The sequence below is a fragment of the Coenobita brevimanus genome, chromosome 76 (assembly GCF_032717465.1).
Source record: "Coenobita brevimanus isolate Jiangsu-jjx chromosome 76, ASM3271746v2, whole genome shotgun sequence".
In the NCBI taxonomy this organism is placed as follows: domain Eukaryota; kingdom Metazoa; phylum Arthropoda; class Malacostraca; order Decapoda; family Coenobitidae; genus Coenobita; species Coenobita brevimanus.
Window position 1 is genome coordinate 28,653,721 of NC_137029.1, and position 6,610 is coordinate 28,660,330.

The window sequence follows — 6,610 nt, forward strand, 5'->3', positions numbered from 1 at the left end:
GTATTTTCGTCATTTCACAATATATGCCAAGCTCTTCATGATATTGCAGTTAAGAGAACATGATACTCGGATGCGGAGAAGATGGCTTATTGTGTGAAGCGAATATTACAGACTTTATGTATTCATGTCTACCTGCATGTTAGCGATAATGTGTGTGTGTGTGTGTGTGTGTGTGTGTGTGTGTGTGTGTGTGTGTGGATGTTATGACAAGAGCTAGTCAGGAAATAAGGTAGGTAGGTGAAACAATACATCACTTGTCCATCACTAAATAATTCCATCGGTGACTCACACATCTCAGGTCTTTCATTAGTATTAACTCATTGATTCCCAGGACCTAATTTATTTTAGATTATTCCATCTACCAGACGATTTTATTTTACATGGAACAGCACCCTAACCTCTAGAAGCCGATTTTTTTCCCCCCTCCTATCGCCATTTGATTTATTTCCTTTCACGAGAGACCTTGAATCGGAGGAGCTACAGTATTTTTATTTTTTTATTTTTTTACATCCAGTAACTCCTTCACTCCTAGCGTGCCTCCGTCATCCGAATACAATGGACATGCCGTCGCAGTAATAAAAGAATCATAGCATCCTCGGTTTGAAAGTGATCACGATTTTTTTTTTCCAATTCAGAAAATATCTCGCGCTGAATGCACATCTTCATGAGACAGCATGAAGGAAATAAACAAGAAAATAAGCAAGATGACCTAGAGCCAAGGGTGTAAAAAACGAAAGAAAAAAGAAAACCCTCTCAGGCAATTACGTTTCCTCGTCTGTAGTGGGCATGATTACAGGGAAGTGTGCCAGACGTGATGCTTAGACTCCAGCAAAAATTCATGTGAGCTTCTGTGTTGTTTCCCAATTAAGAATGCAAATCACAAGGCTGTCTGCACTCCCAGCTATCTCTTTGAAGTTAAGTGCCAGCTTTCACACTTCACAATTTTGTGCAAAGTGGAAAAAGTCCCACACAATTTACGAAACAGATTACGAACGCATTTCATAGAAATGGACTTCCCACTGCCAAACTACAAAGCTTTCACACTTGATAATTTTGAGGGAGAGAGAGAGAGAGAGAGAGAGAGAGAGAGGATTCAGAGTAAAAATGAAATATACTTTTGTTTCCAATTACGAGTGCAAATCAGAAGGCTGTCGGCACTCCTGTCTACCATTTAGTTGTCATTTGCCAAGCTTTCACACGTCTTAAATTTGCGCCAGAGGGAAAAATTTTTTCACAACAATTTGCCTGCTGTAAAGTAAGCATTGTGTCTTATCATGGGTGTACCTGAGACAACATTTAAGGGTACTAGGATAGGCCTTCGACAAGTTACTGATTTTGGTATTAAGGGTTCCACGTGTTTGAAGGCTTACAGTAAATGGCGCTTTGTTGGGACAGCTGAATAAAATAGTTTGGTAGCAGTATGTATAAACCAAAAAATGACGTACTTGGTAAAATGGGTTAAAGCCTTCGCAAGTCTTGTTATTAATGCTAAGAATTCGCAAGTTTTTTTTTTTTTCTGCTATTCGTACAATGGTGTTTGGCAGTAGTCACTAGTCAGCCATAGTGTGAATCAGTCGGATGCTAAGTTTTATTCCTAACCACTTCAGTCCCTTGACGTATTTCAGTCTGTTATTGCTGTCCCCAGACGATTTCATCTATCTTTGGAGAAACTCTTCGAAATGAGGAGTAAATACTGACATAACCTTCATTAACCCTTTCTTTTTTAAATATTAATGATCACTTTTAAGTGAATAAGATTTTCCGATATTTTCAAGAATCCAATTTAAAAACACGCCAGATGAGACCATATGCTCATAGTTGGTTACAAGGTCATATTTTTAGTGGCTTTGGAGATTTCGTTTCACCTCTTCCTTAGCGATGTATATTGCACATTACGCCTTAATATTCTTTTGTTACCTCCGCCAACGAAGCTGGAGGAGGTTATGTAATCACCTATGTTTGTTTGTTTGTCAAGACGGTGTCTCCAAAAGCTCTTAGTGAATTTCAATGCCATTTTGTGGAAGGGTGGGGCATGGGCCAAGAAAGAATTGGTTAAATTTGGGGGCGGATCCGGATCCGAATCCGGATCCTGCAGTGACATGAACGGAGGTATGCGCTCTCTGAGTGCTTTCTAGTTTGCAGTTTTATCGAGCAGTATTGACATTAAGACGGTAGAAGCAGCACACAAGACGGTGTTAAGGTATAATTTGGAAAACAAATCACAGTTAACCCTTACATGAAACGATGGCGTATATTCCAATTTAACCAGACCATCATCAGACGATTTTTTTTCAACTTTAGATGTGGTGATGTGGTTAATAACGGATACATCTAACCCCTCCAGTTCGAAATTATCTTTCGAATTGAAAAGAATTGTCTGGAGTGAGAGAGTACATTGGAAAAAGATGTCTCCTCACTGAAAGGACTAAAAGGTGTTATAAAGCCTCATACGCAACCCAGAATACGGCTCAGAATGATGGCTGACCGAAAATCATGCACGCATTTGCAGACAGAAACAACACAGGCAATTGGTGCACACTCTTGCAACACTTCTAAACTTTCATTAATTAGTTAGTAGTAAGGACACTTTCAGTAATATGAAACGCGCCCTCGTGCATACGTTCTGTTAGAGTTATCTGTTACCTATGTTTTACTTTTATCCATTATCCTACCTACACTGTTGGTCAGTGTAAGAGATATCTGTAGTTTTCCTTTTCTTTGCCCTTGAGGAGAGATCCAGTGACCGGGAAAAATCCACCTTCCCTCTCCCTTGGCTGCCACAGACCATATTGGGCAGCAGTGATCGCATTAAATCCCATCTCTACCAATGACCCTGAACCCTTTGTAGTGCAGGCCCTTGTGATGGCCGGTTGAGTGGTGGGGATGAGACCTGTTACTGATCTTACTGGGATGGGATATTGAAGAACGGTGTGTGTGTGTGTGTGTGTGTGTGTGTGTGTGTGTGTGTGTGTGTGTGTGTGTGTTTCAGCATTAGAAAGAATGCTGGTATGTAGTATTGTAAAACAGTACAGTATGTAGCAATGTGAGTGAGTATAAGTGTAAGTGAGTTAGTGTGCGGTACCGGTAGGGGGAAGGAGCAAGGGTGTAGTGTTGACAGAGTAAATACAGTAAGTAGAACAACACACTGACACAGATATATGTTCCTTCCTGTTTTAACACATTCATCACGAGTGTGTGTTGTATCGTTACTTTCCTAACCGACTCATTGCGTGTTGTACATGATTGAAAGCGACCATGATTGTTGCCCATTATTATTGTAAGTGGCTTTGGAGATTTCGCAACACATATTCTTCACATTACACTTCAATATCCTCTTGCAGTCCACTGCTTTATCCACTTTATCCACTACTTTATCTGCTCCACTATTTTGAATAAACCCTAACACCCAGTGTACTGTAGACTGTCTGTAGCATTGCAAGTTACTGAGCATGCCAGTAAAACAATTAAGCCATGTTATTTTTGGCAGTGTAATATGAGTTAATCCCACATAATATGATGTTGACGTGAAACCTTCTACCATCGTTGAGTTAGCATCATCGATTAATCTTGAATTGTTCAGTTTTCAGCATTTACTTAGCGCTGATCTGTGTTGATATTAACCTGTGCAGTCAGTTTTTTTTTTTTTTTGTTTTTTTTTGTTTTTTTTTACCAAAGCTATTTCATTAACCTTATTATAGACTTTTCCAAATTGAAGGAAGAGATAAATCCATTAGTGCCTCCTTTACAACAAGAGGTTTTTACGAAGTTTCGTTAAGCCGTCTAGAGGTAACGAGATTATATTTTTAAATACATTAATGTAGTGAACGACTGATTTGTTAACAGTAGTAATATCGCACAGGGCGTCGCGCAAGAACAAGGTTATGAACGCTTTATCTGTGAAAGTATGTTTTACATTTATTTCGGTCAGCGTCAGCCGATTTTACCACAGTGAAATGAATCCTGGGACACCGAAAATGTTAAAAGTTTTCATGATTAATATTGTGGCCTGAGAATAAAGAAACCCGTACCTTAATCCAGCTTACGGCGGACGTTTTTATTCAGTTTCAGAAAGCCACCCATGCCAAAGAGTTGGTAAATGTTAAGCCGTGCCGTTGTTAGTATTACGTAAGGTTGACGGATAATATAACGTGGTAATGATACTAATCCGCCGCAGAGCTTCATACAAGAGCAGAAGTGTTTATGAAGGTTGTGTGCGGTGTGAGTAGAGTTTGACGGATAATATAACGTGGTAATGATACTAATCCGCCGCAGAGCTTCATACAAGAACAGAAGTGTTTATGAAGGTTGTGTGCGGTGTGAGTAGAGTTTGACGGATAATATAACGTGGTAATGATACTAATCCGCCGCAGAGCTTCATACAAGAGCAGAAGTGTTTATGAAGGTTGTGTGCGGTGTGAGTAGAGTTCATTAAGCCCTTCAGTGCCGGGTGTTTCTCTCAACCTGAGCAAAATGTATTGTTGGTACCAAGAATATAATGAAATACACGATACCGATTACATCACTGACACACGTCTTGATCAGTGGAATATAGCTTACACACACACACACACACACACACACACACACACACACACACACACACACACACACACACACACACACACACACACACACACACACACACACACACACACACACACACACACACACACACACACACACACACACACACACACACACACACACACACACACACACACACACACACACACACACACACACACACACACACACACACACACACACACACACACACACACACACACACACACACACACACACACACACACACACACACACACACACACACACACACACACACACACACACACACACACACACACACACACACACACACACACACACACACACACACACACACACACACACACACACACACACACACACACACACACACACACACACACACACACACACACACACACACACACACACACACACACACACACACACACACACACACACACACACACACACTTTAACCCTTTTATGTAATGAGTAAACTTTCTCCTGCTCTCAAAGGACCTCAGTCGTACCTCCTTTGCTGTCTTGTATTCCCATCCCCCTCCTACATGCCTCACTTACTCCTTTCCTTCCCCTCCACTGCCTACCCTATCTTTCCGTCCCAGCCTACCTTCCCTACCTGCCCTTTCCGTCCCTGCCTCCCTTCTATTCCCCTTCCTGCCTCCCTTCTATTCCCCTTCCTGCCTCCCTTCTCTTCCCCTTCCTGTCTCCTTTCCCTTTCTTTCCTTTGTCTCCTTTCCTTTCCCTCCCTGTCTCCCGTTCCTTTCCTCTGCCTCCCGTTCCTTTCCTCTGCCTCCCTTCCTTCCTCTCCCTGTCTCCTTCTCCTTCCTCTCTCTCTTACTTCTGCTTCCTGCCTCCCTTCACTTCCTCTTCCTGCTCCTTTTCCCTACCTCCCCTCACCACGACCACCACCACCACCACCACGACCACCACCACCACCACCCAGAAAGGAGGCAGAGTAAGAGGGGGAGAAGGGAAAGGGCAAGGATAAGGAGTGGGAGGGGAAGATGGGTGAAGGGAGAAGGGAAAGGGCAAGGATAAGGAGTGGGAGGGGAAGATGGGTGAAGGGAGAAGGGAAAGGGCAAGGATAAGGAGTGGGAGGGGAAGATGGGTGAGAGAGAGAGGGGAGGTGAGGGTAAACAGTGAGATACTCTGGCCAAACACCTGTGCCCCTCAGTGTGGAGTAAGGGCACTGAGGGGAAATATATGGAGAGACAGAGAGACTGTGTGTGTGTGTGTGTGTGTTTTCCTTAATTAGTTTTTGTATGTCCAAGCGTGATATCTGATGTGTATTTATACAGGTGTGTGTGTGTGTGTGTGTGTGTGTGTGTGTGTGGAGGGATTGGTCTGATGGGATAATCGAGCAATAGCGTGAAGGTTGTTTTTGTTTTTGTATCTGTGTGTTTTATGGATTGGAATAATGGGATGATCGTATGACTGCGTGTATTGTTTTTGTGGGCCTGTGTGTGTGTGTGTGTGTGTGTGTGTGTGTGTGTGTGTGTGTGTGTGTGTTTTATGGATTGGAATAATGGGATGATCGTATGACTGCGTGTATTGTTTTTATGGGCCTCTCTCTCTCTCTCTCTCTCTCTCTATGTGTGTGTGTGTGTGTGTGTGTGTGTGTGTGTGTTTCCCCATTCCCGTAGGTACATGTACACTAATGCTCAGTAACAGGAGCCTCTCACACAGTCCAATTACTCCTTAATGAACAAGTCATAGGACTGGTATGGGAGGGGGGAGGCTACACCTGTACTCACCTGGTTTCCTGCTCGTTAATTAGACCCACCTCACTTCCACTAAAGCCTCTTACACTTTTTCATTGTCGAGATCTGCCTTTGGGTGATGCGTTGAGAGAGAGAGAGAGAGAGAGAGAATATGGGGGCGGGGGATTTAATGAGATTTCCACCCACTTTTCCCTCACTGTATATCTTCAGGTGTTTTGGAAGTCCCCCTTAAGCTGAATGAATCTATCTGGATGTAGTGATTAATGTTAAGTTCTTCTACTTACTCAGCTGAAGAAAAGCGTCTGATTTTAGCTGAAGTG